Source organism: Lactuca saligna, chromosome 5 (genome assembly GCF_052625555.1).
Source record: "Lactuca saligna cultivar CGN05327 chromosome 5, ASM5262555v1, whole genome shotgun sequence".
Classification (NCBI taxonomy): domain Eukaryota; kingdom Viridiplantae; phylum Streptophyta; class Magnoliopsida; order Asterales; family Asteraceae; genus Lactuca; species Lactuca saligna.
In genome coordinates this window covers 160,706,298-160,727,549 of record NC_136421.1, presented here as the reverse complement: position 1 = coordinate 160,727,549, position 21,252 = coordinate 160,706,298, and positions in this window count along the sequence as shown.

The window sequence follows — 21,252 nt, the reverse complement described above, 5'->3', positions numbered from 1 at the left end:
CAAGAAAAAAACATACAGAACATTTGATGCCTTGGTAGAAGGCTACTTTTAGTAGAAAATATAGGATTTTCTAGGAGATACAAACATTTACTACAAACTTTTACAAACTTATACATCAAACACTTACAAACATTTTCATACAAACAATGAGACTAAAATGCTTATGAACTCACCAACTTTAAAGCTGATAAACTCTTTCAAAATAACTTGTATTCTCAGGTCATCAGTAGACAGGTACCGATGCTAATTTTTGAGAAGATGGTGCACATTCAAGACTCATCTCTTATTTTGATTCATATTTTTGGTGTCTTATTACTATACAAAACACACTTGTATTAAGTTATATTATTAATGCAATCGATGATGTTGTTTCTTGTTTACTATTATGATTTGTGGTCATACTGTACATGACGTCCTCCGCCCCATAATGTTTTCCGCCGTTCCGGTTTTGGGGTGTGACACAACAGTTGTCCCATGCACCAAGCATGCACACAATGTTTACCTATGATCCTTACTTTGTGAAATAGTTCAATTGAAAACATTTCCAATGATACTCAGTTCACAACTCCTAATCCTTATTGCAAGTGTAAGAATACAAATTTCTCGCCACTACTAGAATATGTTAGAATCTAACATTTTATGCAACGGTCCTTTCGTAATGTCACAACGCCAAAGTGATGAATACTTTTCCAATGTGATTACAAAGTGCTCTGTTGTGTATTTTTATAAGGAAATTCCATAGATATGATGTATAACATTCAAAGTAGATTCCTTTGAACATCATTCTTGCATTAACGTTTCTAATATACACTTAAATTCTTAACGACCAACTCCCAATATGGAATCATTTCCATATTTGACATATGACAACTCATTCTAAGTAGAGTCTTATCTATTCATAATAATGTCAATATGGTCCATCCATAACTATACTTTCCAACTATCCACCAGCGACCAATTTTTAGCGAACCTTAGATTGTCATTGATAGTTGTTTAACTATTTTAGTCAAATCCGATTCTAGTCATTTTTCCTTCTTAATGCCCTAGGCATTTGGAAAATTTTAGAACAGTCAAATATTACAGTAAATGCACTCGATCCTATATCTGAAGCGTATGAGATACGATTCATAATGAAAAACGTGATACTTTACAAGTTTCTTGCTAAAATATTCCCATAATATTTCTATTTGCCATGTTCTCACAATTCGAACTATGAAGATGCATGACGTCATCATAATCGAATTTTGAGAATGAAATTAATATACATATATATATATATATATATATATATATATATATACATATATATATCTTTGACTAGATTTGATTTGAATTTCTCGATCTAAGCTTTTGGATTGGAAACGTAGTATAACATTCTCTCCCTTAATTATAGCAAAAACAACTTTTCAACCCCTAAAACTTTGCAAAGTGAAACTTTCGTTTTCTATAATTAATATTGCTAACATGCAACACTTAGAATAATAATCATGCTCCCACTAACACGATGATTAAATCCATTCCAGCATAATATTTACACTCCCACTAGCTTTATCACGTATTTAGAAATCAGCTAAACTTCTAGAAAACAATACTTATTGACTTCCAAAGTTGATCATTTCTAATACAATATGCTTCAATAAGCCTTTATCTAAGCTTCTCAAAATCGTACACTTTTCCTTAGACAGCTCACATGTGTGTGTATGCTAATTCATAACTTATATTACTAAGTCCTGAATGTTCAGACTAATCGCCAAATGTCACAATTCGAACTATGAAGAGGGATGTCGTAATCATAATCAAATTTGAGAATTCAATTTACATAATCGCCATCTCCTTAAAATCTCTCTTAGTGAAAGCATTTCCTCACAATCATTTTCATGAAGGAGAGAAACCTTATGACACTTAGACTTTATGGTGTATGTATTCCTATCCATGTGAATTTATCATAACCACAATCATAAGATAATGTTTGCGACAAATCCAAACTCTGATGATTAGAACATGTTCATACTTGATATCCTGCCATCAAGTGTCCCACATATCTTCCAAGTTATTTAGCAACTCACCTATACTAGTCAATGTACTTTCATTGAAGAAGGTGATTGCCTTTATGCAGTCTATTGAGTACTCGTATAAGTCATATGCATAGTTTACTAAGCTGGAATGGCACAGAAACAAGAATACGTCAACATGATATTTACAAACCTCATGTCGTGTGCTAGTGTTTAAGAATAGGTTTACACTTGATTAGTTTCTGAAACTTTTCAAGATCTTTAGGACTCCTACTGACCTCTTGACTTATAAGATTGTCTTCTCAAGAAAACATTTCTTGACAAACAAATATTCAAGAGTTAGTGCGGATTCTTATAAAGACAAACAATACACACAATTGGTATTAGTTGGTCTTTGTCTTATCCAAGACATCACAATTTGCCAATTTCAAATGCGTAAGAGTAAGAAAAACAAGTTTTTACTTCACATTTGATGAGTGTGTTAGAACTTCTTAAGTGTCACACCCCCAAACCGGAACGGCAGAAACGTTCGGGGGCGGATGACTTCATGTGGTAACATAACAAATGAATACACAATAAAGAAAGTAATACAACCATCATATATATAATTGAAAGCTTACATTGTTAAAAGAGTACATGTTCAAAACCAATTACAATATGATGCCAAAAATATGAATTTAAACTGGCACCATAGCGTCCCTTCTTCAAAAAGTTGTTTGGTACCTGCAATTACTGAGTCCCTGGGACATAAAATTAGTTTTGAAAGAGTAGATCAGCTTTTAAGCTGATGAGTTTCATAAGTATTAAATGAAAATGTTGCATGAACTAAATTGAAATGGTATGTTTTTGTTCGTTGGTTCCTAGAAAATAACATATATTTTCTACTGGTATAAATGTTGCCTTAAGTAAAGACCAGTGTTTGTTTCTACAAAATTGATGTTTTCCTGTATGTGGGTAGTGGTTTAGAAGTTCCAAAATTGTATCACAATTAGGTTTTTCATGCCTAAAGTAGTTAATTTATGTACGTATAAAATCTCCAATATGTCTGAAAAACACCGTAAATCAATGTGTTTTTAATACTCCACGTGAGTTTTATAACCATATTATTGACTAGAAATGCCTATACACAACGTTCTTTAGGTATTGGAACGTTCTGATGTTTGTGACCCCAAAGGGTGTACTATAGCTAACAGTCAGGGCACGGGGTTGTCAATCCCGTATAGATCTGTACACAAACACCATGCTCCCCCTCCAAGGAATTCTGGTATATAACACAGGGCTTGAAATGTGTACTCGAGTGTACGTGAAGTTTAATGTCTCACAAAACTTAGTATAACACAGATTTACGTGTGAAAATGTTCGTTTCCTTTTGTATATGAAAGTAACTTCTTGAGATAGTATTTCTAGTACATAAAAGTTCGTAATGTTCTCGTAAAACTATACCTATTATAGTTTTTGTAAAAGTGTGTTACGTTTGTATAGTAATCCCTAGTGAAATGCTCACTTGTTATGAAAAGTATAATTTTTGTAATGCCAAAGATGGACACATATACCTACAGTATAAGCAGAGTGTTTTGATTTACATATATACATAAATCATTTCTTATTTCAAAGATAAGATGTTATCGTGGTATATTTTTCATACGAAAGATTTCCCTATAATAGTTATCAATCACATATGATTCCATTGATAAAAAGTCTATAATGAAACTTTATATAACACACGGTGATAATCGGGTGTTTTACTTGTATTCCCCACCCCCTTAAAAGCATATAAAAGTATTTATAAAACATTTGTGGATTGTTGGGGTATGAACTCATTTGAAAGATCGAAGAAGGCGAGATGAAAACCGAGTAGAATTTCGACTCGAGACCTTCGATTCTCATTTACGTCATTCCGGCCAAAAGTCGATCAATCTCCGTTTTGAGTTTTTAGTTGTCCGTTGCTAAGCCGAACATGGAAAATTCATAACTTCCATATACGAAGTTAGATTTGGGCATTCTTTTTACATACGATCACGGTTTAATGACATCTAGCATAGTAGGTAATTAATTAGAGAGTTTTGGACATTTTATTTTCAAAGTTAATTTCATTATAACAAAAGTGGTTACAATACTTTGACTATTTAGGTTGTTACATAGAGTTGAAATATCGGGTTGTCACATCATCCCCCCGTTAGAGGGAATTTCATCCCAAAATTTAAACTAGGAAAGACACTTGTGAATTAGAGAAAAAGATGTGGGTACTTTTGTTTCATCTGATCTTCGCTTTTCCATGTGAATTCAGGTCCTCTCTTTTCGTTCCAACGAACTTTCATGATGGGTATGCGACTTTGTTTCGTTTGTTTGACCTCTCGGTCCATGATTTCTACCGGTTCTTCCACGAAGTTGAGGATCTCGTTGATCTCGATCTCGTCAAGTGGGATAACAAGAGTCTCATCCGAGAGACACTTTTTCAAGTTCGATAGATGGAAGGTTGGATGTATGATACTAAGTTCACGTGGTAGATTAAGTTTGTAAGCTACAGGGCTGATTCTGGCGAGAATCTCAAAAGGCCCTACGTACCTTGGATTTAGCTTTCCACGCTTTCCAAAGTGTATTAAGCCTTTCCACGGTGTGGCCTTCAATAGAACACGGTCTCCTACTTGGAATTCCAAAGGTTTCCTCCTTTGGTCAGCATAGCTTTTCGGTTGGTCTCTAGATGCTTTCAACCGTTCACGAATCTGAACGATCTTCTCTGTCGTTTCTCGTATGATTTCCGGACTGGTGAGAGTGCTTTCAGGATCTCATCCTTTAGCTAGTTGTGTGTCACCAACTTCAGTCCACCATAAAGGGGACCTGCACTTACGGCCATAGAGGACTTCAAAAGGAGCAGCCTTTACGCTCGTATGATAACTATAGTTGTATAAACATTCGACAAGGGGTAAATGGATATCCCATGCCTTTCCAAAGTCAATCATACATGCTCTCAACATATCTTCCAAAGTTTGTATCGTTTCTCACTTTTCCCATCTGTTTGTGGATGGTAGGTTGTACTCATGTCTAGTCTAGTCCCCAGGGAACTTTGTAGTGACTGCCAGAACCTTGATGTAAATCTATTATCTCTATGGGAGATAATGGACATCAGACCACCATGCAGTCGCACTATTTCCCTTATGTAGGTTCTTCTAAGCCTTTCCATCTTGTCAGTCTCCTTGATTGGTAGAAAACGCGCGGATTTGGTCAATCTGTCGATGATGACCCATATGGTATCAAGTCCACCCGTTGTCTTGGGAAACTTAGTTATGAAATCCATAGTAATCCGTTTCCATTTCCATTCCGATATCTTCGGTTGTTGTAGTAATCCTGAAGGTTTCTGATACTCGACCTTAACCTTAGCGCAAGTAAGACATTTACCTACGAAGGTAGCAATTTCTGCTTTCATGTTACGCCACCAGTATAGTTTCTTAAGATGCAGATACATTTTATCTGAACCTGGGTGAATCGAATACCTCGTGTTGTGTGCTTCGGTCATGACCACGTCTCGAAAGCCACCATGTCTCAGTGTCCAGATATGGTCCATGAGATAATAGGCTCTGCCACCCTTGATTTCTAAATTCTTTTCCATTCCTCTAAGGGATTCACTTGTCACATATTCAGGTTGCAAAGCTTCCAGTTGAGCCTCCTTAATTTGTGTGGATAAGTAGGAATGGATAGTCATATTCATAGATTTGACACTCTGACCAGTGTATTCTTTTCGACTCAGGGCGTTAGCTACTACGTTGGCCTTGACAGGATGATAACGAATTTCGCATTCGTAGTCATTGAGTAGCTCGACCCATCGTCGTTGTTGCGTGTTGAGTTCCTATTGATTGAAAATGTGTTGGAGGCTCTTGTGGTCGGTGTAAATAGTACTCTTCATTCTGTACAGGTAGTGTCTCTAGATCTTCAGAGCAAATACCACAGCTCCTAACTCAAGATCGTGTGTAGTATAGTTTACTTCATGTATCTTAAGCTGACGGGAGGCATAGGCAATAACCTTCCCTCTTTGCATAAGAACACAACCAAGTCCTTGATTTGATGCATCGCAATACACTACAAAATCTTCTATCACTTCGGGGATGGATAGTATTAGTGCGGTGCACATGGCCTGTTTCAGTGTTTGCAACGCCTTCTCTTGTTTTGCTTCCCAGTCAAAGGCCACAAGGCCACGCCTTTCTAGGTTAATGTAGTAAGAGGTTTCGCAATGCCAGAGAAGTTCTTTATGAATCTGCGATAGTATCCAGCTAGACCTAGAAATTGACGAATCTCTATAGGTGTCTTCGGTGCCGACCAGTTCTCAATGGCCTTAATTTTGGAGAGGTCCACATGTATCCCCTTTTCGCTAACAACATGGCCCAAAAATTCGACTCTTTGAATCCAAAATTCGCATTTAGGGAACTTCGCATAGAGCTTCTCCGATCATAGTGTTTCTATGACTCTTCGTAGGTGCTGACTATGTTCTTCCTTACTTCAGGAGTAGATAAGTATATCATCGATGAAGACGGTCACGAACTGATCCAAGTAAGGATTGCACACTCTATTCATTAGGTCCATGAATACCGATGGTGCATTGGTTAATCCGAACGGCATCACTACAAATTCGTAGTGTCCATAACGCGTTCGGAAGGTTGTCTTGGGAATATCTTCCTTTAGCACTCGTAGTTGGTGATATCTGGATTGTAGATCTATCTTCGAGAAGTATTTCGCTCCTTGAAGTTGATCAAATAAGTCGTCAATGCGGGGCAGAGGGTAACGATTTTTGACAGTAAGTTTGTTCAGCTCTCTGTAATTGATGCACATATGGAACGATCCGGCTTGCTTCTTCACAAACAAGACCGGTGCTCCCTAAGGTGAGAAGCTTGGTCTAATGAATCCTATTTGGTGGAGTTTGTTAAGCTGACTGGAAAGTTCTTGCATCTCTGTTGGTGCCAGACGATAAGGCGATTTTGCTACTGGGGTAGCCCTTGGAACTATGTCGATTCTCAACTCGACTTGGTGTTGTGGTGGTAATCCTTGTAGTTCTTCTAGAAAGATATCAGGGAAGTCGTGTACTTCTGGAATGCTTTTAATATCCTTTACTTCCGGACTCATATCGACGATGTGTGCAAGAAATGCATGATAATCCTTCCGCAAACACTTTCGAGCTTCGATGCACGAAATGATGCAAAGGTTTGCACTTGATTTGTCACTGTAAATCACTAGTGTTTCATCGTTAGGCATATTAAGACGAACTGCTTTTTCAAAGAACATGATGTTGGTGCGAAGAAGACTTAACCAATCCATGCCAACTATGACGTCGAAACTTTTAATTTGGACCAGCATGAGGTTGATTGGGAAAGAGTGACCGTCTAAAGTTAATGTACAACTCATTTATATACAGTTAGTGTTTTCCGTTTTTCCATTTTCCATTTCTACAGTGATTGATTCTTCTAACATGCTAGGTTTATGTTTAAATAAGTGAATAAAGTTTTGGCTCACAAAAATTCTCTCTGCTCCACTATCGAATAGTATGCATGCATATAAATTATCGAGAAGAAAGGTACCAGCAACTACTATAGGATCAGCTACGGCTTCTTCGTGACCTATAGCCAAAACTCGTCCAACTCCGTCGGTATTCGTTGCCTTTGGGCAGTTTCTTTTGTAGTGGCCCACCTCACCACAACCGTAGCAAGGTTGGCCTACACCAGCATTGGGAACTTGAGTGATCGGCTTTACGGGGGCTTTGCAGAAACGGACAGTATGTCCCTTTCTATTGCAGTTTGTCACACCCCAAAACACAGAACGGCGGAAACGTTCTGGAGCGGGGGACGTCATATATAGTATCACAATAATGAAAAGTAGTAAACCAGCAACAACATCATCCATTGCATTAATAACATAATTTTAATACACGTGTTCTGACAAATTATGATAAACACTAAAGTATAATCAAAATGAAAGATAAGTCTTGAACGAGCTCCATCTTCTCAAACCTAACATCGGTACCTGTCTATTGATGACCTGAGGATACAAGTTATTTTGAAAGAGAGTATCAGGTTTAAAGTTGTTGAGATCATAAGTATTTTAGTGTCTTAATTTGTATGTAAGAAATTGTTTGTATACAAACTGTAAGTATGGAAAGTGTATAGGAACTATAAGTATGGAAAGTGTATATGAACTGTAAATATAAAAATGTTTGTAAAACAACTGTAAACATTTGAAAAAACCTAGAAAATTCCTACTATTATATAAGGGTGTCTTCTACCAAGACCTAACTGTTCTCAATGTAGTCTTCTACCAAGACTTAACTGTTCTAAATGTTCGTTTCTTGTAAAAGTCTGTAATTTTCCCAAGTGTAAGTATCATTAACAAAATATAGTTTGTACATTTAATGTTTAAGTGAAATGATCACTAAATATATGTAAAAGGGAAATTAATTTAGTACTGTAGTGTTTTATTATAGGAACTACTGCTATACTAACTACCTTAAACCGGATTTATATTAAGGTATCATGTGATTTATTGTACCATACTATCGACTACATAAACAACGACAAATGTACGTCGTAAAATGAAATGACGTTTGGCATCCGCAGAACTGAAAGTCCGGCTGTAGCTAGCAGCAAGGTGTAGAATAGTCAATACAGTATAGATCTATACGCAAACTCACGCTCTCCCTTCAAGAGACTCTGGCTACAACACGGGCCATGACATTCAAGTCACGCTCCGATTCAGATCACAATGGTTAACGTATTCATGTATATGTAATGTAATGTTACTCGTTCTAGTATCGTTGTATATGTTCTCTTTTTAAGATAGTTGTATATGTTCTCCTTCTAGTATAGTTGTATATGTTCTCTTTCTAGTATAGTTGTATATGTTCTCCTTCTAGTATATAGTTGTATATGTTCTCTTTCTAGTATAGTTGTATATGTTCTCATAGTAAGGTACTGTAATGTTCTAGCTGTAATGTATGATCCCTCTATCTAGTAAGTAGTGACTCATGAATGAACTGACCCAATGTATGATATCGCGTTCTAGTAATAGTTCTAGTATCTTCCTAAACTACCCATGTGGTAGTTTACTAGTAATCTAACTGGTACATAGGGAGATAGATGTATACCCTTGCTACCAAAGGGAATTGGATGAACTGGAAGGACCTTTATGTCTATATATGTACACATGATATATAACAAATATTTAAACGACCTTCGGACGGGTACCCGATATCCCACCAGACCAGATCTCAAGCGCGAAAAGGGAATAGGGTGGATAGCCTTCCTAAGTCTTTTGAACATTCCTTATATAAATATACATATATATAGGCATGCAATTTATAATATAAAAGCATAAAGTAAGTTTTGTAAAACCTTTGAACATAATTATTATCTAAGAAAAGATCGACGTGATGTCAATCTATAAAACGGTTTGAAGGCATGGATTTGATAAAATAGTTAAGTATAAAGAAACATTTGTTTGAAACACAATTGTAAATAAGTTTGAAATGTAACATACAGAGTAAAATGTACAGTGTAATAAGGAGTTTTAAACACATAAAGTGTTTATGAAAAACATTTGAAGGAAACTCTTTGGTAAAACGGCTAATGAGTAGCCAATCATTTAAATGTTGCTTGTTAATCACATGTGATTGATATAATAATTAGCGTAATTCTACTTGTATCCCCCCCCCATAAAACATTTAAAAACATTTAAAATGTTGATTAAGGGATATGAACTCACCTCTAGCAAGTGGATCGGTAGGAAGTGTTAGATGAGTGCTTGGTGTCAAGTGAAGACTTATACACGCACAAAGATCCTAATAACATATAAGGATATATGTATATGAACAATTAGTCTTTAAACAACTAATAAACAGAGTCAAGACACTCTAAGGCATGACAAACACTTTGTATAAATGTTATAAGTGCTAAGGAGTGCATCTAAGTGTCGTAGGGAAAGGCTAGTATGATTGGTGTTCAAGGAACACTCTTAAAATGAGTTTACTCCCTAAGGACAAACACCCCTTGAGTTTACGGTCGTAAACTCTTGAGTTTACGGTTGTGAACTCCTAACTTTTTGACCATTTGTTGGTTTGAAGTCTTCTAAGCTATTCCAAGTATTCCAACTTCATGATTTAGCCTTAGGATGTGTTGTGTGGCATCAAAACACTCCTAAATGGAGTTTACGGTCTAAGGACCATTTCTCCATGAGTTTACTACCTTAAACTCATTAGTTTACTTCCTTCAACTCATATGTTTGGTATTTGGTGGTTTTCAAGTCCTTAGCTCAAACATGGCAATAGTCTAGGTTAGATTTAGACATAAGGAACAACTATGGGACATTTATGGGACTTTTACACCTCGTTTGAGGTGTTTATGGTTTTGGCAGCTCCACAAACTATAAACACATAAAAATATATGATTTTGATGCTTTTTGTGTGATACACCCATCAAGGATGGATCTAGACAAGTCCCTAAGGCATTGTGAAGCATTTAGACACCCTAAAGCACCCTAAGGCACTATATTTGGGGTTTACGGTTTTAGGAGCCTCCCAAAACTATGAACACCTTGTTCTTGGTGTTCTTGGTACTTTTCCTTGGTATAAACATGTATAGAAAGCTTAAAATGACTCAAGGATAGAAGTACTTACGTAGAGGAAGCTTGAAATGAACTTTAAGTTCAAGAACACTTAGTGTGTGTTCTTGGTGTTTTTGGAAACTAATAAAAACACAAAAATGGATGGATTAAAGGATGTAGAATCACTAGATTAAGTGATATAGTAACTTGAAAGGGCTAGAAACACTTACTAGATTGAAGATTTTGAATAAAAACTTGGATGAGACTTAAGAGGATATTTTGGAGTTTACTCTTTTGACAATTAGGGAGTAAACACAAATGACTAACTTTTGGGGGAGTACACTCATACATAGGTATGATTTCACGGTTTTGGGTGATTTCTCAACCCAAAACATAAAAGTTTGGTCGGGAATTTCTACGACGTGAGGTGTTTGCGGTTTTTAAATTCAAAACCCGAGACGACACTTTCTTTCACCCGTTCGTTTAAAAATAATTTTAAAATAATCAAACAAACATTATATTTCTTAAAAATAAGAAATAATGACATTGACTTATGATACGAAGTGGTTGACTTTTAGGGTTTGACCGAATGGAAATTTCGGGTTGGCACATCATCCCCCTGTTAAAGGGAATTTCATCGCGAAATTAGAATTTAGATAAGGAAGTAGGTATGAATGATCGAGTCGAGAGGAGGAAACTTCCTAATCGAAATGTTCTAGCGCTTTTAAGTGAAATCGGGTCCTCGGTCGGTATCCCAACGAACCTTCACTAATGGGCAACTGCGTTGCTTCGTCCGCTTGGCCTCTCGGTCGAGGGTCACTACGGTTCTAATACGAAGGCGAGGATCTCGACGAGTGAACTTACAAGAGTCCTAAGGGAAAGGTGTGGTTTCACGATTGAGACGCGAAGGGAAAATGTACATTACTGAGTTCGCGGAGTAGGTCTAGTTTGCGAGGTACAGGACCGATTCTGGTAAGAATCTCGTAGGTCCTATTTACATTGGATTTAGCTTTCTACGCTGTACGAAGCGGAATAAGCCATTCCCAGAGTGAGATTCCCTAAATAATTTGGTCTCTCACTTGGAATTCCAAAGGTTCTTTCTCTTGCTAAAATTCCCAGTCAAGGGCCACCCCTTGTTGGGTCAAAGTCGAAAGGGTTTCTGTAATTTGTGAGGAGTTCTGAATGAACTATGACCGTAGGTCTGTAAGACCTCGAATTTGGCGAATGTTTGTCGGTGCCTCTGGTGTCGACAATTTCTCAACGGTTTTGATAATTTGACAGAGTACTCAAGAATTTCCACATCACTAACAGCGTGTCTTAGGAAATTTTGACTCTTAAATTCCAAAACTCGTGTTCAGAGAACGTTGCGAAAAGTATCTTTGAGGGTAATGTTTCCATGGGTTCCTTTGTACTACGAGGGTGGATAAGTAAGTCATTACATCGATTAATGATGAACTGATCCAAGTAAGACAGACGTACCCTACTCATTTGGCTCATGAATACTATGGGCATATTGGTCCTATCAGAGCGGAATCACTACGGACTCGTAGTGTCCACATCGAGTTCGGAAGGTAGTCTTCCGGACATCCTTCCCTAACATTCGAACTTGTACCTCCGTAGGTGTTTAGACTGTAGGGCAATCTGTTTGCAGAAGTCGTACTGGGTTCTAAGTTTGTTCACCTGACGTTGAGATTACTCGTAGTCTTGGGCAGTCTCCGTCCTGAAGTTCATATTTAGGATTCATACATGGTTCGACAATCACAATATCGTGTATACGAGTCGTGTATAATTAAGATTGAAAAGGTAGTCGAATAATTGATTCTTATTTAAGCACATATCCCATCGGGGAAAAAGAAGTTAAAGTGGAATCATAAATTCTAAACCTGTAGAACCTTTATTACATATTACCCTTATGTATACACTCCCTAGTGGTAGATCAACCGCATGTATCCTTGGATTAAACTTGACGTACTGCACGAGTGGTACTTCGGCGATTTCTTCGGAAAAAGAAAAGAACTATGAGGTACTCCATGCATGAGTACTTCGGTGTTCTGATATGACGGCTTCGCTAAAATGACGTTTACTGACAAAGAGATGTACGTATGAAGTTGGTTTTTGTGAGGATCAGATTGAATCGAGTCGTATGATAATGTCGGAATCATACAGAAACTTAAAGACATTAGATTTGAACATAAGGCGCTTAAAACACAACCATGCAACCATGAACAGAGTTACAGTACTTTAGACTTACTACAAGACTATTGCTGCGAATAAGGTATACTACAAAAGACAACTATATGCAGCATGAGCATCCTTATACTGATAGGATGCCGCAAAAGAGAACACTCTAGTTACACTAGTTCTGGATAGTTTATAAGTCTGTTACAATGAATCGCCTGAATTAAATTAACGAGGGTCCGTCGTAGTTTCTCCTGCAGATGTGATCCTGAGAATTCTGCCGTCTACACCAGAGTTCTTTGCTATAGGACAATCTTTCTTGAAGTGCCCTATCTCACCGCATCGGTGGCAGTGTTATGTGGACACGAGTGACGGAAGTGCGGTGTTTAGCCAGTGTTATGTGGACACGAGTGCCTTCCTCATTACTCCACCTTGAAAATTGCTTTTTAAAACGTTCTGCAGGAGTTACCCCTTGTGGTTGTGGCATGGCAAGTCTTTGGGCTCTCTTGCGCTCCTTTAGGGCTTTACAGTATCATCTCTTCCTTTTGGTCTTACGGCTTTGCAAGTCCATGACTGTTGCCATTTGTTGGTTTCCCGGTTTGATATTACCATCGGAACTCTCGACTCCTTTTTCATTCTTGCTTGTGTTGCCTGCGTTGATGTGCGTAAGGAAAGTTGTCACAGCAGCTGCTACTGCACCATATAATGTAGCATCGTCAACATGGAGGATAGGGGTTTCGTTGTTCGATTGATTGTTTCCGGATGACGACATGATTCTGTAACACGAAAGATAAGGATTTTGTGAGCGATTCTGGTTGACCATAGATGTACTTCGATTGTCTATGTAAAGAGCAAGACTATGTTCTCGAAAGTTTGACCTACACCCCTATGATGCAATCTTAGTACAGATTGGAAGTGTGTTCGCGAAGGTTTTACCTACATCCCTATGATGCAGTCCTAGTACTGAGTGGAAGTAAATTCGTAGAATGGTCTCAATACGTTAGTCGTTCAAGCCAATGTATCGATGGTTGGTGAATAACATGATCCAACCGCTAAAAGATACTTAGAAATGTCTCTGGAGTTAAATCACTATAATCCAATGACTTAACTAACGCATGTTTCAGATAGACTCTAATGAAAGTATGATCAAAGTACTTGAATAAAGAATGACATAGTAGTTAGCCGACTGTCAAAATCTTTGATATTCATGACGTAAAAGTTTGGGAAAATGACCTTGTAAAGATCTTACATCATATCCAGAGATGATAGTTCTTGACAGCATAAAGACATAACCGAAAGTACTTACAGTACAAGGTAATTTCATAGAAAATGCCACAACGGGCATAGACAAAAAACCCATTCCTTTTTAACAAGGAAAAATAAAGTAACGCGTCTACTACCGGCGATGGTCATCCCTCTGGTGAACTCTCAGTTCAGCCGGTTGATGTTCCATATCAAGCAGGTATCTTTCGTATACCCTATGACGTACTCGAAGCTCGATGACTTCCACTCAGGTTTCAGCTAGTGCTTGTAGCAGGGTTTCGTTGTTTCTCTTAGATCTCTCGCGAGCATGTTCAAGGCTGTTGGTGCGAAGGATATCCATCCCTCCTTTGGTGTCAACTTCCTCGATACAACGTAGGGCTGTCCTACCTTGAATTTTGTTTCGGGCAACTCGACGGATCAGGATTGGTAGAACTCTATCTGCTATGCTCCCTTCATTTATGTTGTAGAAGCTTCGGTCTCCATTAAACAACATAGGTTGATCTTGATCTTCGCTCCATGCTTCCAAACATTTTACCCATGGAGGCGTCGGGCCATGAAAAGTCGGACGAGGGTTAGGAATTTGTGACAACCCTATTTTTCCCAAAAGCATTGTAGACACTCGAAAGCTAAAAACAACGAAATTAACCTCGAAAATAAAGTGTTCAGGTATCTAAGTTGGGATGCATCGAATATTAGATATCATGCCCAGGTTTCCAAAAACATAAAGAACACTCAAAGCCGAGTTATATTGAAGAAATAATAACCACTCGTATAATTACGACACGACGTTAAAACATAATTTAACGTAAAAAGTGGAATCTCAATAAAATACATTTTAGCCTTAAAGTATCTAAACAAAAGTCGTAGATCTCGTTGAAAGATGAGCGTGCATAAAAAGATCGCCCAAATTGGACCTCGTATGAAGAAGTTACGAATTTTCAAAGTTTCGTGATAGTAGTAGAGGGCTAAAAACTCGGATTAAAGATCGAGTGTTATTTAGCTATCACCACCTAAACGGAACTTGAAGATCTCCTCGGTGGTAATAAAACAATCAAAAGACAAACGAAAACCGACGTCGAATAAAGAACCTATGAAATTTTAACGAACTTTAGGAGGCCCGGCCTATTAAAATTATATCATTAAAAATAGATTCAAAACTAGCCGACGGAGTCTAAATGAAAGTTGTAGAGAATAATCTCACCTACGCGTGGATATAAAGAACGCGAAAAACGGAGCTAGTACGCGAAAGTTACGGAATTTAGAAGAGGGCAGGCCAGATTACGCCCCGCGTACTCTAGGAGTACGCCCCGCGTACTAGACCCAGAGTCGGGTCTCATCGACCCGCCCAAGCTACGCTCGGCTAGACCAAGTAGTCCCATCGACCCGCCCAAGCTACGCTAGCTAGACCCGAGTCGTAAGCCATGACGCCACTTTACGCCCCGCGTACTCCGGAAGTACGCGCCGCGTACGGGGTTTTCCAGCCCTATAAATGGAAGGCATAAGCTTCGAGTTTAGGCACACCTTCACCATTTCTCAGCCATTCTCCCAGCTCCAGAGACCCTTTTCTTACCTTGGTTTCCGCACTCGAGCCCCCGACGAAGGATTTACGTTGCAGAGATCCCCGAAGAGCCCGACGATGCAACTATCCGCGATCGAAACTCTGCTCAACTCTAGCCCCTCTCTTCAAACTTAACGGGTGAGTTCATACCCCTACTTTTCAATTCTTTTTCATGTTTTAGGGGGGAAATACAAGTACATTACACGTTAAAGTATCGTTTTATAAACATAAATGAAATTTTTGTCTCCGAATATCGATACAAACATCTTATGTATACAAGAGTGATTATGTCACTAAGTGATTTCTACTAAAATGGAATATACTATTTGAAAAACTATAATGGGTATAGTTAACAAGTCAGTCCTACATTTTACATATACATCTTGAAAAACGAAACACTTTCAAAAGAAGTAAGGTCATTTCATTGTAAATCTACTTATACTAGGCAATGTGAGATATTCAAACTTCAAAGTACATTTTTGAATGCATTTCAAGTCTTGTATTATATACCATAATCTCTTGGAGGGAGAGCGTGATACTTGTGTATAGATCTATACGGGATTGACAATCCCGCACCTAAACTACTAGCTATAGTTAGACCAGCAGGTCTGGGGTGACAAATGTCATAACACTGCAACACTTGAAGAATGTTGTTACAGGCCGTCAGTGTCAATAGTATGGTTATAAAACTCACATAAAAAGTATAAAACAAGATTGATTTACGAGATTCATATGTGCATCGCAGTTTTCCTACATTATACTTCCATACTAAATTATTGTCATCATTTGTTTATGAAAGTTACTAACCCATTCCAACTTGGGAACCGTTTTCATTTTACAAGAAAATATTGGATTTTCTGAAAACCTCGTTTACCAAATTACTACCAAAAGGAATATACTTTTCAACTCGGAACACTCATGAACTCACCAACTTAATTGTTGACACTTTTCAAAACCACTTGTATTTCTCAGGGAATCAGTGATACAGGTAAACTACCAGCTTTTGGAAGAAGGAACACAAAGGATGTTTTTATCATTAAACATTTATCATCATATTGTAATATTCTTTTGATAACATGTATAACGCAACAATATACGTTTTCATTTTTATATATATGTTGGTTGTGTTACTTTCTTTACAATATTCAATCATTGTGATACTACGTGAAGTCATCCACCCCCGAATGTTTCCGCCATTCTGGTTTGGGGGTGTGACAGATTGGTATCAGAGCATTGTTTATAGTGAACTAAGTATATCAAACCACATAAGATATACAAACTATAAATACAACGGGAACCAAAAACACTCTGATAACAACATTTTCATAGAAATATATTTTCTTTTAAATATATACGTTTTTACCGCACGTATCAGTCTCGCGTCATGACAAGTTTTTCTAAAAAGTAGTATGGCAAGTTGCAATACCACGATCGAGCCTTGGGGTATGTAATCAAATCAAGAATAAATATAGCCTGATCAACTATATTTATCCTGGATCTGACCAATATACGTCGAGGAATGATCGTAGTAGTCAACAAGCCAAAAACTTATAAAATCTAAATTCGCTAAATTGAAATAATATAAGTCTATTATTAAACGATAAAACATTGCGCTCAGTAAAGATATAAATAGGCTTAGGAAGTCGTTAATTAGAAATTTCTTTTCTTATAAAAATCTCATACCTCTATCCCAGTACAGACAAATGGCCGGATTTCCTTTACCGGGAGACCCCTACTACCTAAATCAAGGTAACGGCGGCTGGATAGAAGAAGACCCGGAGGAAGACCCAGAGGAAATCGAAGAAGAATTCGAAATCGAAGTCGGAGAGGAATACGAAGTCGACGAGGAGATCGTGGAAATTTCTAGCGGAACAGATTCCGAACCGAAAATAATCGACCCTCCCATCCCCCATCCTCCAGTGATCAGGCCACATCAACCGGGACCCATTCCCATCTAGGGAAGCCACCTCTACTACTGGAGCCGTCAGCAAGGTGTACGCCCTCCATTTGGCATGTGTCGGGATTTTTACAATGTCAGTGGAGGAGGCTCAATTGATCGAGCACTTCCCGTTTTCGTGAACGCTATAGCTAACCAGAACTACCAGGCAGACCAACAAGCAACCAGAATTCGAGAGATCAATGCTGCTACCCAAGGTAACGCCTCCGACATCATCCGTTTGGAAGGACTACATGAGAATATCCAAATCTACACGGGGACACTACAGAACCAAATGATAACAGCTCTAGATGATATAAGAGAGATGAAAGAACAACAAGCAGAATTCGAGAGGCGACTGATGGGAGTCAAACGGTCAGATGTCGAATCCAGCTCCAAACGCCACAAGTAGAGTTTGTTCAAGCTCCAACAAATTTTGATATAGATAAGGACCGCGGATAAAGTTTTTTTCTCTTATTTTCTTTCGTATCTGTAAACGGAGGCCTCTTAGATAGGTCAAATTTTCCTAGAAGCATAATGAAACACACCTTAGGTGTGACATATATATATATATATATATATATATATATATATATATATATATATATATATATATATATATATATGCAATACCTCTTTATATACCTCTCGAAATTAATTAAATTGTTATATCTAATTTGAAACCAAAAACTAAAGTCAAAACAAATTACAAGATACGACTAACCCTCAACTACACGATTGTCAAAACATTAGAAACTTATAGTATTCATTCTTATTTTCTCTACCAGAACATGCCTCCTCGTAGAACAACACGCAGAAACTCAACTCCAGCACCACCTCCACCACCTCCTCCAACTATGGATGCAGCTATGTTCCAAACTGCTGTAACAGCCGCTGTAACCGCGGCGATGGCTCAAATGAGCAACAATGGGTCGGGAGGTGGGATAAATAGCTTTACCAACGGCCCAAGCCAAGGTCGTACTGGAGTCTGCACTTACAAAGACTTCACCAATGGAAAACCTATTCCCTTTTATGGAACTGGAGGAGTATTGGCTCTGTCCCAATGGATAGAGAAAACGGAAGCCGTATTTGAAATCTGCGCATGCCCGGAAGAAAGCAAAGTAAAATTTGTTGCCTGTACGTTCTCTGAACGCGCCTTGACATGGTGGAACGGCCACGTCAAGACACTAACCCTGGTGGTGGCAAACTCCATGGGTTGGGAGAATTTGAAGCGAATGCTCCTGCGGGAATACTGCCCAAGGGGTGAGATTCAGAAGCTAGAACAAGAATTGTGGAACCTTTCGATGAAAGGATTGGACATCGCAGGCTACACCAATAGGTTCAGCGATTTGATAACGCTTTGTCCTGGGATGTTGATTCTAGAAAGCCAAAAAGTGGAGAGGTACATCTGGGGATTATCACCCCAACTGCGAGGAAGTGTGCTAGCTTCCAAGCCCATGACCTTCGACTGTGCCAAAGAACTGGTGCAATCTCTTGTGGATAATGGCGTCTGCCAAGGAGTCACGACTATCGTAACTGAACCAACCAAAGGGAACAACGACAACAATAACAACAGCAAGAAGAAATTTTGGAACAAGAGGAAGGGACTAACCTCGCAAGAACCTTCAAAGAGACAAATGGTGGCGGTTCATGCTGCTACTACTCCCGGCACAACTCATACAACTTCGACGCCAACAAAACAATATGCAGGGAACTTGCCAAAGTGCAGCAAATGCAACTACCATCACCACGGTAATTGCCGCGAGATGTACTGTAAGAACTGCGACAAGAAAGGGCACACAGCCCGTTTCTGTAAGGCACCAGCGCGGCCATTCACTCAAGTTCCTGGTACTGGAGTAAGCCAAGCATGTTATGGATGTGGAGAAACCGGGCATTTCAAGAGGGACTGCCCCAAGACAAGGAATGTTGGTGGTATTGGGAGAGTACTGGCGATAGGTCAAAATGAAGCAATAACTGATCCAACAGTAGTTACGGGTACGTTTCTCCTCGACAGCATTTATGCATGCATACTCTTTGATTGTGGTGCGGAGAGAAGTTTTGTGAGCCATAAATTCAAACATCTACTTAACCAGAGACCCCAACCACTTAATAAAATATTCACTGTAGAAATGGCTAATGGAAAAACAGAAAGCACAAGTGATAGGTACGTCGGGTGCACATTAAATTTAAACGAACACTTATTTCAAATCGACCTTATGCCCATTTCGATAAGAAGTTTTGATATAATCATCGGTATGGACTGGTTGAGTCTTCACCATGCCGACATTCTGTGCCATGAAAAGGCCGTTCGTCTCAATCTTCCCAACGGTGAAAATCTCATCATATATGGAGACAAACCTAGTGCAAAATTACAAATCATCTCCTGTGTTAAAGCACGAAAATATCTTCGCAAGGAATACCATGCCTTTCTAGCCCACGTAGTAGACCAGAAGAAAGAACCAAAGAACATTAAAGATATTCGAGAAGTCTGCAACTTCCCAGACATTTTCCCCGAAGATCTCCCAGGAATCCCACTAGAACGTCAAGTCGAATTCAGAATCGACTTGATTCCCGGAGCCACCCCAGTAGCAAAGTCACCTTACCGTTTAGCTCCAGCCGAGATGCAGGAACTGTCCAGTCAAATGAACGAGCTGTTGAGCAAGGGATTCATCAGGCCAAGCTTCTCGCCATGGGGTGCACCAGTCCTCTTCGTGAAAAAGAAGGACGGATCTTTTCGCATGTGCATCGATTATCGAGAACTGAACAAACTGAAAATCAAGAACCGATATCCACTTCCACGTATAGACGATCTTTTCGACCAACTACAAGGAGCGAGCTACTTCTCAAAAATCGACCTAAGATCCGGTTATCACCAACTACGAGTACTGGAAGGAGACATCCCCAAAACGGCCTTCCGAACACGATATGGTCACTACGAGTTTGTAGTAATGCCCTTCGGATTGACAAACGCTCCAGCAGTGTTCATGGATTTGATGAACCGAGTATGTCGCCCTTTCCTGGACAAATTCGTGATCGTGTTCATAGATGATATACTCATCTATTCTAGAAACCAGGAAGAACACAGCCAACATCTCCGCCAGGTTCTGGAAACATTAAGGGCAGAGAAACTTTATGCAAAATTTTCCAAGTGCGAATTTTGGATTCGAGAAGTGGATTTTCTAGGACACGTAGTAAGCAAGGAAGGAATACACGTGGATCCCTCGAAGATCAAGGCAATAGAGAATTGGACGATTCCAAGAACCCCTACAGAGATCCGACAATTTTTAGGACTCGCCGGGTATTACCGAAGGTTCATAAAGATTTTTTCCAAGATTGCCAAGCCACTCACCACGCTAACTCAGAAAAATGTGACCTTCGACTGGGGAGAAAAACAAGATGCCGCATTTCAAACGCTAAAACGAGCATTATGTAGTGCGCCCATCCTAACCCTGCCAGAAGGGATGGAGGACTTCGTGGTCTATTGTGATGCATCAAACCAAGGACTCGGGTGTGTCCTGATGCAACGAGGGAAGGTCATCGCCTATGCCTCAAGACAACTAAAGACGCATGAAGTGAACTACACAACGCACGATCTTGAGCTAGGAGCAGTCATCTTCGCTCTAAAGATATGGAGACACTACCTCTACGGCACAAAATGCACGATCTTCACTGACCATAAAAGCCTTCAACATATTCTCAACCAGAAAGAACTCAACATGAGACAAAGA